Source organism: Bombyx mandarina, chromosome 13, assembly GCF_030267445.1.
Source record: "Bombyx mandarina strain Sakado chromosome 13, ASM3026744v2".
Taxonomy (NCBI): domain Eukaryota; kingdom Metazoa; phylum Arthropoda; class Insecta; order Lepidoptera; family Bombycidae; genus Bombyx; species Bombyx mandarina.
Window position 1 is genome coordinate 12,365,808 of NC_143220.1, and position 18,726 is coordinate 12,384,533.

The 18,726-nt window shown below is 36.0% G+C and overlaps 1 protein-coding gene across 2 annotated transcripts in view; it reads right to left on the reverse strand.

Annotated features, from left to right (window-relative positions):
* Positions 1–18,726, reverse strand: part of LOC114241794 (venom dipeptidyl peptidase 4) — a 55,443-nt gene that overhangs the window by 33,248 nt on the left and 3,469 nt on the right. Inside the window, exon 1 of one of the 2 annotated variants that reach the window (XM_089732401.1) lies at positions 4,764–4,820. The exons of the other annotated variant lie outside the window; for it this stretch is intronic. The gene's annotated coding sequence lies outside the window, so the exon portion shown is untranslated. Of the gene's footprint in view, positions 1–4,763; positions 4,821–18,726 lie in introns of those variants that run through there. 2 annotated transcript variants of the gene reach the window in all.

Sequence of the window (18,726 nt, forward strand, 5' to 3'; positions counted from 1 at the left end):
CTTCAATCACTCTATCTATTAAAAAAACCGCATCAAAATCCGTTGCGTAGTTTTAAAGATTTAAGCATACATAGGGACAGATATAGGGACAGAGAAAGCGACTTTGTTTTATACTATGTAGTGATAAAGGATTACTGGTACCCCAGAGGCCTTTCCAGTATCACAAGGACAGGTTGGCGAGCAAAGGCTCAGAGGAGGGGTGGGATTTGCTAACAACTGCCCGAGTGCCTCCAAAGGAGACCTAACAACTCAAAAGCAGCTGCTTCGCGAATGAATCTACCACCGGATCGGAATCGCGACCCTTTTTTTTTATTGCCTTCAAATCGGAAAGCAAGGCTGCGTCGTGGCAGAAACAAGCAGCATTGTGGTTCCTAGGCGTGCGGGCTTACGGTACGCCCTGCCACCAATGAATAAAAAGTTAGCCACCACAAAGTCGTCCTGGCCTAAAAGATAAGACCTCCGGTGCATCCATATCTAGCGATGCACGGTGTTCGAATCCCGCAGGCAGGTAGCAATTTTTTAAATAAAATACGTACTTAACAAATGTTCATGATTGACTTCCACGATTGAGGAATAACAACGTGTAATAAAAATCAAACCCGCAAAATTATAATTTGCGTAATTACTGGTGGTAGGACTCTTGTGAGTCCGCACGGGTAGGTACCACCGCCCTGCCTATTTCTGCCGTGAAGCAGTAATGCGTTTGTGTTTAAAGGGTGGAGCAGCCATTGTAACTATACTGAGACCTTAGAACCCATATCTCAAGGTGGGTGGCGGCATTTACGCTGTAGATGTCTATGGTCTCCAGTAACCATTTAATAATACCAGGTGGGCTGTGAACGCGTGTGAACTACGCAATAAAAAAAAAACCACTTATGTAAATTACTCAGATGATACTACTACCTTTCTGGCACCCATAAGAAAGAAGTCAATGTTATAGGCCAAAACCGCACAGCCAAGTAAAATAAATATTAATATATTATAATAATTATTATACAGGCGGCGACAAGAAAGTAAACAAACCATATTTGTGAGTATTTTACACGTCTTCGTCAACTACTTGTACACAAGTTATATTTAAATTATTGTATTATATTATTTGTAAAAGAAACGTTTAAAATACATGAAAATATGTTTATTTTTTCCGAAACTTTCTTACCGAAATATGGTAGAGCTTGTTTTTCGCTTACTTTCTTAGTTTTTTTTACAACCATTTAATTTGGAAGGGGAATTCCTGAAGAATTCGAGAAGGAGAGGGTAATTAAAGACAGGGTATTGCAACTGTTGGTGAGTCAAAGGATGTTCCATTATTAGCTAGAGATAGGTAAAGGAATATGATAGAGCTTGTTTTTTGTTTCCTTTCTTAGTTTTTTTTACAACCATTTAATTTAGAAGGGGAATTCCTGAAGAATTCGAGAAGGAGAGGGTAATTAAAGACAGGGTATTGCAACTGTTGGTGAGTCAAAGGATGTTCCATTATTAGCTAGAGATAGGTAAAGGAATATGATAGAGCTTGTTTTCTGTTTACTTTCTTAGTTTTTTTACAACCATTTAATTTAGAAGGGGAATTCCTGAAGAACTCGAGAAGGAGAGGGTAATTAAAGACAGGGTATTGCAACTGTCGGTGAGTCAAAGGATGTTCCATTATTAGCTAGAGATAGGTAAAGGAATATGATAGAGCTTGTTTTCTGTTTACTTTCTTAGTTTTTTTTACAACCATTTAATTTAGAAGGGGAATTCCTGAAGAATTCGAGAAGGAGAGGGTAATTAAAGACAGGGTATTGCAACTGTCGGTGAGTCAAAGGATGTTCCATTATTAGCTAGAGATAGGTAAAGGAATATGATAGAGCTTGTTTTCTGTTTACTTTCTTAGTTTTTTTACAACCATTTAATTTAGAAGGGGAATTCCTGAAGAACTCGAGAAGGAGAGGGTAATTAAAGACAGGGTATTGCAACTGTCGGTGAGTCAAAGGATGTTCCATTATTAGCTAGAGATAGGTAAAGGAATATGATAGAGCTTGTTTTCTGTTTACTTTCTTAGTTTTTTTTACAACCATTTAATTTAGAAGGGGAATTCCTGAAGAATTCGAGAAGGAGAGGGTAATTAAAGACAGGGTATTGCAACTGTCGGTGAGTCAAAGGATGTTCCATTATTAGCTAGAGATAGGTAAAGGAATATGATAGAGCTTGTTTTCTGTTTACTTTCTTAGTTTTTTTTACAACCATTTAATTTAGAAGGGGAATTCCTGAAGAATTCGAGAAGGAGAGGGTAATTAAAGACAGGGTATTGCAACTGTCGGTGAGTCAAAGGATGTTCCATTATTAGCTAGAGATAGGTAAAGGAATATGATAGAGCTTGTTTTTTGTTTACTTTCTTAGTTTTTTTTACAACCATTTAATTTAGAAGGGGAATTCCTGAAGAACTCGAGAAGGAGAGGGTAATTAAAGACAGGGTATTGCAACTGTTGGTAAGCCAAAGGATGTTCCATTATTAGCTAGAGATAGCTAAAGTCTCGACCTGATTGATGGATATCAGTACGAATTTCGATATCCACCAATGAGCTGCCGGACAGACTATCTGTTAACAGTGTTAAATCCTCTGACCTTAACATACATATTCACGCTAGATGACATTTTAAGAAGTTTTTTGCCACTTGGCTACAGAGCTTCGGAAGAAACAGACATGCGTTTCAGCTTGAACTGTGATACAGCCGTTGTAGAATACAATGAGATTTCAGTCTCATGTCTCAATGGGGATAACGACATTCACATTGTGCTCTCTGTGAGCTCCAGTAACCTATTAACATCAGGTGGGCCGTGAACCCCAAAAAGTCATTAATAAAAGAAGAAAACTACCGCAGACAATGTTTAATAGGTCGTTTAAAAATGCGGTCACTGCGTACATTATCCATATCAGTTGTTGTAATTAGTTTAATCTGTCTTAATATCGTAGCTAGTTTTATCTGCGCGCATATTATTGATAAACAAAATTATGCCATAAAATAATAATCTACCTCTTTCCAATATTATAAAAATTACGGCGCTTGTGAATGTGTTTCTAATTGATTAAGGAATTATAATATTTTCAATAATAATTTTAAATCAAGCTTAACTCTAAAAAACCGAAATGACAATTAATTTCACCTTTTTTGTCCTGTTGATACAGGTCATGGTATTAGAGCGAAGCTATAAAATTATTGTATAATATTATATTCGATCGTTGATGCATATGCAAATTTTCAACTTAATCAGACGTTTTGATGTCGGTAAAAAAGACATTCAAAGACTCCCTTACATATATTCATACCAAACTAATAAAAACGTGTTAATGAGATCAATACGTATCTAAATGGTTTTCTTCGTCAGCGATAGGAATAATTTCAAAATAGGTTTTTATTATTGCTCTAATTATCGACGAATACACTGCCTAAGTAATCTATATATATAAAAATGAATTGCTGTTCGTTAGTCTCGCTAAAACTCGAGAACGGCTGGACCGATTTGGCTAATTTTGGTCTTGAATTATTTGTGGAAATCGAGAGAAGGTTTAAAAAGTAGATAAATATGAAAATGCTCGGAATTAAATAAAAATAAAAATATTGTTTTTCGTTTGATGTGTCCCTCGTCGGACGGGTTCCTTTTGTTTGTTTTAAGTTTATTTTATACAAAAGTTTAGGTCTTTTATTTATCGATTGAGGCACTACAAAGTCTGCCGGGTCAGCTAGTGTTAAATGTTTATTGGACAATGAAATGAGGTCAAGTCTCAATTTTAATGTCTAATTACTGTACAAACTTTGGAGCCGAAAGGTATTATGAACTCTTAGCAGAAATAGGCAAAGCGATGGTAGATCAGTAACAGAGAAGATGGTGATAAACTACACATAAGAGATCTCTATAGGCTATTTATAAATGTAACAGGTTTATATAATAATACCACTTTATTATGTGTATTCCTATATTCTTCAACTTTATTCAGTCGCTCACTACTTTTATAATGTTAAAGTTGATCATGGATTGCGTTAGGTATGCCTTTACTTTGAATAATCAAGATTTGTCAGAAGATTTAAGCCCTAACATGATCGCGAACTGAAACGACAGGTATGATGACACAAGAGGTCCTACCACCAGTAAAGAAAAAAAAATACTGTCAGTTTATGAAAGATATTTTATAAATATGTTGCAGATTTCTCGGCGTGAACCTGTTATTTAAATATAATGAAGAAATTTCTTTCGATGGACACCTACAATAAAAAAGCGTATTAACCATCTCAAGAGGTAAGTGGATCCATTAGAAGTCGTAACGCTTTCGAGTTGGCATGGACATTGAGTTTTTTTTTTATTGCCCTTGTAGGCAGTCGGGCATACGGCCCACCTGATGGTGAGTGGTTACCGTCGCCCATGGACATCAGCAATGCCAGGGGCAGAGCCAAGCCGCTGCCTACCTACCGCTAACCGAGTTTCCTCTTTTCGTACAATCACAAAATTAGCTTGAACCAACATTCATCGACATATTATTATATCGTTGGAGAGAGACCTAAGAAACTGTTTCAACATATCTTCATTGATGTGGGAACAATGAGGGCAGACAAGCGAATAACATTAAAACTGATAAATCACGTTTTTTAAAAAAACCCAGAGAATTATAGTCTAACTCCAAATTGTCATAAACCAATGTTATGTAGTTTTAATACACCAAAGAGCTTGAGTTATAATTAACCATTTAAATGAATATAAATAGTTTAGTGTAGTCGTGGACAACTCACCGAGATTATATTTAAATAAAACAATACACCGGCCGCTGGCCGAAACCCCACCGCACTGAACTAAAAAACACATAAAATGCAATAAAGATAATCTATTAACAAATAAAGATATCCAGATAATAGTATTAAAGTAATCAACTATAGGAATATAGATAATAATACATTCACAAGACTTCAAAATTTACGAAACATGTGAATAATTTAAAAAGTTATCGTTTAACGATTTAAGTATCAGTCCGTCAGAGCTAATAAAAAGGATTGCTTTGCTGTCTTGCTTCTCAGCGTATTTGAATATTTAATTAAATCCAAGACATTCAACAAAGCCACACATAACACGAAGATAAAAAAATTCGTGAGTTTTATTGAATGACTAGCTTTTGCCCGCGACTCCGGCCGCGTGGAATAGTTACTTTGGCATAACGCTAAATTTTACCCTCCACTTCATTTACGTAGAAAGAAAATATTTCTCATCTATATACTAGTATATAAAAATGAATTGCTGTTCGTTAGTCCCGCACTAAAGAGCTCGTGAACGGCTGGACCGATTTGGCTAATTTTGATCTTGAATTATTTGTGAAAGTCCAGAGAAGGTTTAAAAGGTAGATAAATATGGAAATGCTCGGAATTAAATAAAAATACCAATTTTGTTTTTCCTTTGATATTTTTTTTTATTGCCCTTGTAGGCAGACGAGCATACGGCCCACCTGATGGTGAGTGGTTACCGTCGCCCATGGACTTCAGCAATGCCAGGGGCAGAGCCAAGCCGCTGCCTACTGTTTAATACTCTCTACAAGCCTCGTTTGAAGAAGGACATGTCATAGCGCTCGGGAAACACCGTGGAGGGGAGCTCATTCCATAGCCGGATGATATGTCCCCCGTCGGACGGACTCCTTTTGTTTTAAGTTTATTTTATACAAAAGTCTTATTTATCGATTGAGGCACTACGAAGTCTGCCGGGTCAGTAACTAGATAAAAATGAGTACTACATTGCAATTTAAGTGCTAAGAGCTGTTACCAAATCAACATTTATCTATCTAATTATCGTTTCATGTTAGAAATTAATGTTAGTGTTAATTATTTATTTCCTATTTAACCTATATGTCGTTGCAAATTTTTTTTAATTACTTTCGCTATCTTTTTGGTTTTTCTGGTTTTTTTTTGTATCCTAGTACCTAGAACTACTGCGTTTTGGAACGAACATCCCCCACCACATTTCCTGAGTTCTGGGAGAACACCTCCTTTAAATGAGGAGAATGCTTAGCGGTAGACAGTGAGCTATCTGTGCTTCTGGCTTTGCTATACCGATGCCCATAAATGAGAATGATCACCAGCTGGCTTCTCTGCTTACGAAGACAACAAAATACCTCTGTTAAGAAAATGCTATTCATAGAATAATCACCAGCTGGCGAGAATGATCTCTGCTTACCAAAACAACAAAATACCTCTGTTAAGAAAATGCTATTCAAATTAGAAAAAAAAAACACCTGTATTTGAAATATAAAAAAACCAATCTACCTAACCCAAGCTTATCTCCACTAAACGTATTTCACAAACGTATAAAACGAATTTAATCCCCGATTTCCTGAGAATCTTTTCTGTTTCGGCAAAACAAACTGAGTTAAGTCAAATCTTCCTCAATTTCCCTGTTCTACGATAAATTTCCTTTCCCTTAAGTAATTTTACTGAGGGCAGTGAGTAAGGCACAATTTAACACTGTTAATGTGCCTCAAGACTTTAGACCCTGAGATAATTGAGGTCGTGACAACGGACAAATGATGTTAATCTCTCTGGCCTTGACGCTTAAATTTATTTTTGAATATTTTGCCAAGTAACTATTATTAGAACGGAATAAATCAAAATTTGCTTTCCGATTAATTTCAATGAATTCTAGAGTTGATAAATCATAATACTTTGATATAAGAGCTATATCAACAGCCGTCTGGTGTAGTGGTAAGTGTGGTCACTACATAAGGGGGTCGCGGGTTCGAATCCCGCCAAGGGAAGATATTTGTCCGCACGGGTAGGTACCACCACCCCGCCTATTTCCGCCGTGAAGCAGTAATGGGTTTCGGTTCGAAGGGTGGGGTAGCCGTTGTAACTATACTGAGACCTTAGAACTTATATCTCAAGGTGGGTGGCGCATTTACGTTGTAGATGTCTATGGGCTCCAGTAACCACTTAACACCAGGTGGGCTGTGAGCTCGTCCACCCATCCAAGCAATAAAAAAATAAAAAACAAAAAAATAATATAAATGTCTTTTCCAGGGTTATGGATGTATATTAAATATATGTATGTGTATAATAAAAATCTTACATTTATTTCCGTTATCTGGTACCTGTAACACAAGTTCTTTACGAACTTATCACGGGATCAGTTAACGTGGCGTGATTGTTAGTAAATATTTATTTACTTATTTATCTAAATCAGGAGAATACGAAATTACCAAAAAGACAATGCTATTGCCACCTTACAAAATTGAAGGCATTAAGGTAGATAGATATATTCTGGTATGATTATTGAAACAATAATAATAACAACAAATAGTATAATGAGCTAAATCATAACACATCCTAGAAAGAATTTTGATATATCAATTAAATGTTTGTAAGCATTGTAACCAAGTCTACGACACCGTATTTAAAACACAAGAATTCTTAGTTATAGTCAGCCATTCGTTTTTTTAGAAATCCACTCAAAAATCAAGCGACGGTCGAATTTGCTGTAGAATCTAAAACAAAAGCAAAACTCTAATTTGAGCAATTTTTTTGCGATCTGAAAACAAACCGGCGTTTCCAATACTCAAATTATATAACATAGCGACCCGCCCTCGCTTCGCTTCGGAAACATTAAAACACACATGAAACCAAAAAAATTTAAAAAGGTAGCCTATGTTCATCAGGGACAATGTCGGCTTCTAATGGAAAAATATTTTTTCAAATCGGTCCAGTAGTTTCGGAGCCTATTCGAAACAAACAAACAAACAAATCTTTCCTCTTTATAATATTAGTATAGACTAGCGGCCCGCTCCGGCTCCGCTCGGATCTTTAACGAAAATTCCAACGATATTTGATTTTATTTTATTGTTTTAAATAAAATATCACTTACTGCGGCATAACTATAAAAGGTTCGACATATGCTGTCGCGACACTTTTTGTAAATAATAATGTGTTCTATAAAGTCGTAGTACATTATTTTATTGTATCATCAATAGTTTTCGCAGGGCACGCGATTTATAGAATATTTTAAGTAATTTTTTTACATTATTTGAGTTTTAGAAAGGATCCCTAATTTTTTTCAAAAATGATTATTGCCTATGTCACTCGGGAATAGTGTAGCTTCCAAACAGTGAAAGAATTTTTCAAATAGGCTTAGTAGTTTCGGAGCCTATTCAATACAAACAAACAAACAAATCTTTCCTCTTTATAATATAAAAAACAGAAGAAGAAGAAGAAGACTACCGAATACTAAAGAAGAGTTATTTAAGCCGTTCAGTCATCTACAAAATACCGTGAATAGCTAGACGAATAGGTTTTCACGATCGTACAAGCACTAATGATTGATTAACATCCCAAAAAAGTTACGTATCTTACGATTGCTTGTAGACATTCTTGTATTAGCTTGCGATAAATGGATTAAGGAGTCTTAAGTGGTTACATAGCTCATGCTCACTAAAAAATTACTAATTACGCTAACAGCATCCAAAACGTTTGTTAACACGAAAATAACATACCAGTCATACGAATCTCAAAACCATGAATTATAGGCAATTATAGACGTAATCATAAATATTGCTAGTTGGCGTGGTAGTTGACTAATTGTAAGCCCTGACGAATAGAGACAGATAGATCTCAAGGTTAGATAGATAGGATAGAACTGTACAATTGGGACTTAGACCTCACGTCTCAAGATAATGGAATTCACAGAGCGATGTCTATGAACTCCAGCAAAACTAACTACACATGAGTGAACTCCTTCACTACGCAATAAAATACCTTGTTGAAGAGCCAAGTCGTGATACTTTTCGACCACACGTCTAAAGGTTATTCGCGAACTCACTTGAACATTTACGCCCCTAAAAATCTTAATCTTATCACCATCATCAGCCTGTATCTCTCCATTGCTGGATGTAGGCCTCTCCCATAGTCCGCCACAATGAACTATCCTTCGCCTTCCGCATCCAATCATTCCCAGCAGCACCGCCGCAAGTCATCGGTCCAACGGGCAAGGAGACGCCCAATGTTCTATTCTAATCTAGTTGAGTTTAATTTATATATATAAAAATGAATTGCTGTTCGTTAGTCTCGCTAAAACTCGAGAACGGTTGGACCAATTTGACTTATTTTGGTCTTGAATTATTCGTGGAAGTCCAGAGAAGATCTAAAAGGTGAATAAATACGAAAATGCTCGGAATTCCGAGCAAAAACAAAAACTGTAAAATAACAGTAATAAAAATAACAGTAATTTAATTAAATAAAAATAACAGTTTTGTTTTTCCTTTGATATGTCCCCCGTCGGACGGATTCCTTTTATTTGAGGAACTACGAAGTCTGCCGGGTCAGCTAGTTTATAATGAAAATTAGAGCTATCAAAAAAAATGTATTACACTGTTAATGTTGCGAAACATTTTACGTGTTTATTTCCAATTTGCAGCTGGATCTAAAAGCAATTTCGCTCTTCATTCAGATAATATAAGCCATTTATTCTTCGATCACGAACACTTTCCTCGCAACGTTCCGATGAGGCGTTGAACGGAATTAATAACCATGTTTCTTTTTAAGAGTGACGTGAAACAGAGCTCGCTTTCTCTTATTGTATTTTCATTACATATGTTTTGTTTAATCGGAACACAATCGATTGATTGAATGATTTATCTTTTTTTTTTTTTAATTAATGTCGATTTCCGAAATTTATTTTCGAATTGCAAAATTAAGACAAGACAACAACTACGGCTTCTTAAGAAGACTTAGTTCAAAAAAATCTAGACAATTTTAAATCTCTCTTTACTGCGATTCAAAATGAAGTTTTACAAGTCCAGGAGTAGCTGGAACAGCCCTTACGCTACCGGCTAATAGGTAAAGGAAAAAAAGATGTGTGGTGTCGTGGAACACCTAGGACCACACAGGAACGAAGTTCCTTATTATAAAAATATTAATTTTAAGTTATATTCGAGGTATAAAGAAAATAATTATTCGGGTATACATTTATTATTATGATTTTTTATTGATAAAACTAAATAAAAGCTACTTTACAAAGTTATCAACTTTATTTTATTCACAATGATTTATAAAAAATATGTAATAATAATATAAAAAAGAAACAGCTATTTATATGAATAATAATAATAGCCGTCATCACGTAGACTATACATTAGACACTGTATAGCCATCATACTAAGACTATACATAAATAATAAAAATCTTACGTTACGGACGTTTTTTCCCGGTTAGGGTATCCCTCCGCATCGTCCCATAAAGAACTTCGTTCCAAAAGAAAAACAATACATTTTCACAAGTGAAAGAACTAGGTATTTTCTAAAGTTCACAGTAAATTTACTAAATATTTCCAATCAGTACTTATGAAGAGCATGACAAGAACTAAAACAGATCTACATTACTGAGCACTGATCAAAGATCCGATCGGTACTATTCCCAGTGTGAAGCTCAATTTCAAACACAAACACACTCAAAACGCAAACTTGTTCTATAACTCAATCACTGGGGGTTTCAACTTCAATACGTAGCATAGTTTGGATTTGGTCACTGAGCTTTAGGTAAAATCACATTGACGGATCCACGTCTCAGTTTATTAATGAAATTATCTACATTAATTTGACAAGTAGGCCGCGACACGACGAAGTAGGTCAGAACCCAGCCTCACGCTAATTGCATAATGAGTTAATGAGATTCCCACACGAAAGCGCTGATTCTTTTGGGAGCCTTCCCAAATGTAAATGTGGCAATTTTAGTAATTTAATTGGCCTCGCGTAAGAGCCACCGCTCCGGTTGTACGATATATGAACGTTAATTTCTACAGCTTAGACGCCATTAATTATGTTCAGTGGTACGTAGAATTTTCTCGTTTGTGAAACTAGTAAATTATAATTATATCTACTGGTACTATGTATCCGTTCCATTATCGTGTCGTAGCAGATAAGAATCCCAACCAATAAACCCAAGTTGCGATGAAAATAAAATTTAAACAAGCTTATAAATCCAAATAGACTTTATTGCAAACTAGCTGACAATTAATCGATAAATAAAAGACCTAAATTTTCGTATAAAATAAACTTAAAACAAACAAAAGGAATCCGTCCGACGGGAGACACATCAAAGGAAAAACAAAATTGTTATTTTTGTTTAATTCCGAGCATTTTCATATTTATCTTTAAACCTTCTGTTCCACAAATAATTTAAGACCAAAATTAGCCAAACCCGTCCAACTGCTCTCGAGTTTTAGCGAGACTAACGAACAGCAATTCATTTTTATATACATAGATTAGATGAACATAAGAAAAGTTGTATCATTTTGAATTTTGTACGAATTCGTAGCATAAAGCGTAAGAAACTCGGCGTACTCATGTCAAGCTTGTACCATTCTAAGGATACGCAATAAAACAGGCCCAGACAATCTAATTATCGAGCGGGAAAGTGCTGATTATACTTCCGCGTTCTCGTCCTAATGCTATTAATGCAGGTTTACCTCTACGATATACTTACCTTTATATTTAGACGAAACTTATAAACGAATTATCCTGGGACTGTCCTATTACGTTCAGTAATTTCTATTCTACGTTAGTTTTCTTCTTGCAAAACATAATTCAAACGTCAATTCGTGATTTTTAAAGCATATTTTGGTCACAATGACGAAACCGCTGAATAGACGGAGGATCGGTACAATGTTGATGGGAGACAATTAGAATAATTACTAATAATTCATCACATGTAGGCAATAACAATATAAGAATTCTTTACATAGTGGTAGTGTTAAAGATTACATTTGACTCATTATGAAAATGAACTCTATGCTCCTAGGCATAATGGCCAGGTTCTTATGCTCGTAATAGTACAATAAATAATTTAGTGCAGCTAACAGAACTGGCGTGCCTATTACAGTCACTATTCAATGCAAATACTATAATGAAAGCAAAATGGAGCGAAATGACACCAATAGAAATAAGTCGTTGCGAATCGAATGTTTTTAAAGCTACGCTTATTAAGCAACTGTTGCTGTCATAAATTTTCGCCCGTAATAATGTGAAGGTATAAAGTACTTAGTCTAATCTGAATTACCATTTATTTATTATTTATTTGTGTTTCAAACTTCAGGAGTCAACAAGAGATTTTAATGAGATATGAGATTTAATTTGAAGCGTCGTGGCCTAACGGATAAGACGTCCGGTGCATTCGTGTTGAGCGATGCACCGGTGTTCGAATCTCACCAATTTTTCTAATGAAATACGTACTAAACAAATGTTCACGATTGACTTCCACGGTGAAGGAATAACATCGTGTAATAAAAATAAAAACCCGCAAAATTATAATTTGGGTAATTACTGGAGGTAGGACCTCTTGTGAGTCCGCGCGGGTAGGTACCACCACCCTGCCTATTTCTGCCGTGAAGCAGTAATGTGTTTAGGTTTGAAGGGTGGGGCAGCCATTGTAACTATTCTTGAGACCTTAGAACTTATATCTCAAGGTGGGTGGCGCATTTACGATGTGGATGTCTATGGGTTCCAGTAACCACTTAAGACTAGGTGGGCTGTGAGCTCGTCCACACATCTAGGCAATAAAAAATAAAAATAAAAAAATACTTCGATTATTAATCTAAATCGAGTCACGTGATCTCAATAACAGCGTACATACAACAAATATGTAATTTATTCGACAATATGACGAACACAAATGTAGGTATGCGCCTTTTTATCGCATTCAAACACGGTATTATTATTTTAGTGGGCGCTTGAAATGTGTTAATTATCTCTACGTGTATATATTATTATGAATATTGTAAACAGAAGTTGTTCCTATGTCTTTAATGTGTTCGCGGTGTTCTTGTAATTGTGGTTACAACAAAAATGCAGGTAACAACAACAAAAAAACACCTCTTTTTGGGAAGGTGAGCTCACGAGCCACGCTCTGTTAAATGATTGAGACTATAGACAACACGTAATGATGGCCACCTACCTTGAGACATGTCTGAGTATCAATTAAAAGAATACATTCTATTCATTTGATATCATTGTACTATTTTCTATTTTTCTACTTTCCTATTTGCTACTATTTTCCACCTGATGGTTGTCTGGAAGAGATCGCTCTTAGCGATAAGACTGCCAATTGTACTTTTTTTATTTTCTTTAATGTTTCGCATTGTTTATTTTGTTGGTGTACAATAAAGAATTACTCTCTTTCTCTCATTATTGTTAATATCCTTCTTTGGCTACAATAGTTTTGCTCTTATTATTGTAATTTTTTTTTGCTTAGATGGGTTACTGGCCTCACGGCTCATCTGGTTAAGTGGTTACCGGAGCCCATAGACATCAACAGTACAAAAATCGCGCCCAACTAGAGATATCAGTGCTATATCTCAGTTCTGTAGTAAGTATGACAGCTGCCCCACCCTTCTAATTGGAACGCATTACTGTTTCGCGGCAGAAACAGGCCAGGTTGTTTTACGCACCAGTACGGGCTTGCAAGAGGCCCTACAACCAGTAACATGGAAATATGCTATTTAAAATACCATATTTTGTTCATTTTGTGATGTGATTTGTCCGTACATTTTTCGGTTTAAAGTATCATAGATTGATATCTATACTAATATTATAAAGAGGAAAGATTTGTTTGTTTGCTTGTATTGAATAGGCTCCGAAACTACTGAACCGATTTGAAAAATTCTTTCACTGTTCGGAAGCTACACTACTCCCGAGTGACATAGGCTATAATCTTTTTTGAAAAGAATTAGAGATTCTTACTAAAACTCCAATAATGTAACCCAAGGTGTAAAAAAATTACCTAAAATATTCTTTAGATTGCGTGCCCTGCGAAAACTATTAATGATAGAATAAAATAATGTACAATGACTTTGTAGAACACATTATTATTCACAAAAAGTGTCGCGACAACATATGTCTAACTATTATCGTTATGCCGCAATAAGTGTTCTTTTATTTAAAAAAACAAAACAACGTCAAATATCGTTGAAATTTTTGTTAAAGACCCGAGCGGAGCCGGATTGGGCCGCTAGTACAATATAATAAGGAAATTTATACCAAGTACTCGGCGAAGTATTTAAACATTATAAAACAGAACCCAAAACTGTTGGAAACTTGACAGATCTCCCACCCTCTAAAACTCGAGTTAGAGTGAGATAGAGAAACTTCTAAAACTAACAAGTCATTAATGTGAGCCCGGGTTAAATCTCAGCCCTCCGCAAAATCACCAGAGAAACATGTTCCTGCACGCGAATAAGATAGTCTATACATATAAATAAAATTGGAGTGTCTGTTTGTAATATTGAAATAGCCACTTTTTACTACATTGCATATGAGTATATACGGTACGGTATATATACGGTACATACACCAAAATAACATTTTTTACAATTTTTGTCTGTATGTCTGTCTGTTTGTTTGTTCCGGCTAATCTCTGGAACGGCTGGACCGATTTTGACGGGACTTTCACTGATCGGTAGATGGTGATATAAGGAGTAACTTAGGCTACTACTTTTTTAGACTAGCTTCACCAGCGGTACGATAGTAACCGCGGGTAACATCGCTGGACTCAGCTAATTTAAGATAAGATGGTTTAAAAACAAACAAAAAAACCTGAAAGAAACAACGACCGTGTTCCTCTTTTAATGAAAACGGAGTCGACGTGAATATTAAAAAATTCTTAACAATCTTATTTTAAAGAACAATATCGCTCTAAATGTAATTTAGAAAATCGTTAAATTGTAATTAATGTTATATTCTGCGGTAATAGAAATTGAGCGTTAATTTTTTTTTTTTATTGCTTATATGGGTGGACGAGCTCACAGCCCACCTGGTGTTAAGTGTTTATTGGAGCCCATAGACATCTACAACGTAAATGCGCCACCCACCTTGAGATATAAGTTCTAAGGTCTCAGTATAGTTACAACGGCTGCCCCACCCTTCAAGCCGAAACGCGTTACTGCTTCACGGCAGAAATAGGCGGGGTGGTGGTACCTACCCGTGCGGACTCATAAGGGGTCCTACCACCAGTGATAGCCAGTGAAAACCTAATACTATGTTATCTCATTTACTTAAACTTACGTTACTTAAAATATTTAATTGCTAAATTATTTTTGCTCGATTTTACTAGGCTATCATTTGTTCTCTTTTATATTTATGAAACTAAACTATTTGAAATTCATTACGACACGTCCTTACGGATCCATCAGATCCAATAACTCTTGCATTAGATACCTTCAGCTCTAACACTAGGAGCAGGCTGAGGAACCTCGGTAACCGTACTCGTCGAACTCGACAAAGAGGTCGACGTGCAACCTAATCCCTGCATCAGCCCGCCGAGTTTCTCGCCGGATCTTCTCAGTGGGTCGCGATTCCGATCCGGTAGTAGATTCATTCGCGAAGCAGGCCACCAGTAATGTATCAATCATAAAAAAAAAAAAAAAAAAAAAAAAAAAAAAAAAAAAAAAAAAAAAAAAAAAAAAAAAAAAAAAAAAAAAAAAAAAATTCATTACGGTGCTTTTAACGCGTTTTATGACCTTCAGCCCAAGCTTGAGCCCATGTTTCACATGATCTTAATACTTTAAGATTTCACATGATCTAAAACATCACAAAATTACTGCCACCACCGAACTTGAGACATGAACCCTTTGGATTCCATGCTACCCTTTAAACTAGAAGTCATGAGACCTTTGGGTCAGATACAGTCGGAAAGTAACGATGACAACAAGTCGTACGTATCTAAGACACGCAATACCATCAAACGTATGCGCTAAAGTATTGTCTATTTCAGTCTTCGGTGTACTGACTGTGTTACATTGTTTAGGTACTGAAAGATATAGTTAAAACTTTAATTTGTTATAACAGTTGTCAACAATAGAGAACTCATTAACGACTAGAACAGACATAAGATAATTAACATAAAACATAATTACGAGTATGTACAGTTTATAACATCACTTCCTATATTTTTTCATGAAAACTAAAAGTCACCAGACAAGTTCGCTGTGGTTGATTTATCAAGATATCACATGTAATACGTATCGACCTTACTTTCACACCGGAGTAGCTAAAAAATGTACGAGGAAATACACCAGCAAAATACATTCAATAGTGAACTCATAATCATATATAGTTATTTTGACATAACGACTTCTCTTACGTAGGAAATAGCAGTAAATATTTTATGATTATTTCAATTTGCTTCGACATATTTCTTCATCTATTTATTGAATGCAAATAGGCATGCTAACTATTATAAGTTTTCACTCGAGCCTCTAGGTACGATACGATAACAAAGAATAACGTGAGGCAACAAGTCAAAGATTCCGTTGCTAACGCGAGGTTTGAGAAGAGTCGCCAGCGGTAAGCAACGGCTTGAATTGACTCAGGTAATTGTAAAAATAAGGAGAATGGGATACAAAATCGTGTAACCAAAGAACAAACAAAAATATAAACAATTACTGTCGAGCCAGTGAAAAAATGCCTCCCTGGCCTCGGCCTCCCCATGATAGACCGGAAGATAGAAGTAATACCGCGTCTCAGATTAAAATTTTGTTTCACCCACTAACAAATATCTATCATAGGGAAATAAATGATTATGTCAACTTAGCTGTTAAGGTTGTAATCTATACTAATATATAAATCTACAGTGGTTTTTTACGGATGTTCCGTTATAACTACTGAACCATGCATCCGATTGACTTGAAACTTGGTATCCATGTAGAAAATACATGTACTTCATCGCTAGGCGAATATTTATGACTGTTGGACTCCCTAATAGTAATGACAATAAATAATAATGTTAATTTTAAATGCCCAGCGAAGCGGGCGAGTACGGCTAGTTATATAATAAGCTTAATACAGGATCGATCTTATTCTCTCAGTACTGAGCTATGTATGTTTTGAATTTGGAATTCAAAGAAAGTCCTACTCTTTTGAGGAGTAAGTTTTTAAATGAAAAGTGAGGAGTGAGTTTTTAAATAATGGGCGCTTTAGAGCAACGTGCCACTTACTCATTCCTAGACGATTGAGACCCTGATTCTGTAGACTTTTTTTTAATCGCTGTTAGCCTGAGGGGATATTCCACCTACGCTTGGACGAGTAGGTTAGTTCACGGGCTCAACCTCAATAGCCTTAGTAAGAGCAGTACTTCGTAAAATATACAAGCGGATCGGAATCATGTGTAATATAAACTTGTTGTTCAGGGTAGGGTCAATGGTAAGAAATCTCGTGGACGAATCCCCATGCGCTGGACTGATCAGGTCAAAGACCTTACTGAAACCCCACTTAGCGAGTGTGTGCGCCAGGCCTCGGTTCGCAAACTATGGAAAACATCTGTCAAGGCTTTAATAAGCAAGAATTCCACATGACCACGACTGCTCTGCCACGAGCAACCGATTATGATGATGATAGACGACCAATGAATGCTTTTCGATTGAATTGAATTTCTCGATTCTATTAGAATACATCCGGAATAAATCGACTAATATATGAAAATATTCAACACATATCTTGAGCGCAGGCCATTGATGACGCACGTGGCCCTTTGCCTGTTTTCTATCTTATTGAGAATTTAATTAAGAAAACACAAAGACAACTGTAATTATATAAATGTTAATTAGAATTCAGATAATGCTTTAATTTAGGTCATTGCTGCCAATCGATAGCTATGAAACTAAAATGGTGCTGGTAAATATTAACATTTAATACTACAAAGCTAATAGTCGCAATTTCTTTAAGATAGAGACAACACTTATACTTACACTTATATCAGAGAAGCTATATCTTCATAATATATCCTATCTGAATATGTTTTTTACATCTAACAATGCCTATCTAAAAGTTTGAATGGAAAGTCTATTTTAAATTTTACTTTTTTATTTATTGCTTAGATGGATGAACGAGCTCACGGCCTATCTGGTAATAAGTGATTACCGGAGCCCATAGACATCAATAACGTAAACGCAGCCACCTAGTACATATTTATCTTGAGACATGAATTCTTCTCAGTTTTTATAGTACAACGGTTTTTTTACCGGTCGTAGGACGTTTTGTGAGTCCGCACGGGTAGATACCGCCACCCTGCCTATTTCTGCCGTGAAGCAGTAATGCGTTTAGGTTCGAAAGGTGGGGCTGCTGTTTTGCTTTAATAACTGAGACATCACACATCACACATCACACCATCACATCATCATCATCAATCCCAAGGTGTATGGCGGCATTTTCATTGTAGATGTCTATAGGCTCCGGTAAACACTTACTCGTAATTACTAAATTATAGTTGTAAAAATTTGCTTAAAAGATAACAACTTGCTATTTTAGCGTGTTTTATTTTTATTTGTTTTAAACCTCAATAAACATTCTAGTCTTTCAGTGGAATCTAAATTAGGCAATAATTCTGTGACACGAACCGGTTGGAAGGTTTAAATTATCCCAGAGGCTTAAACTAGTTAATTATAAAATCTCTTTCGCTTAGTTCCCCCCGACTTCATTACTTGTGCAAAATTCATGGTCCTGCCTCGAACAATTTACAAACTTTCTCGGTTTTATTTACATACTAGCGACCCGCCCTCGCTTCGCTTCCTTCAAGCACCGGGCACCGTTCTCGTCGAACCCGTCGCTTGCGACGAAGGGCTCGACGAGTAAATTAACTCTCAGACACAGCCCACTGAGTTTCTCGCCGGATCTTCTCAGTGAGTCGCGTTTCCGATCTGGTGGTAGATTCTGCAAAGCACGGCTCTTGCTAGGGTTCGTGT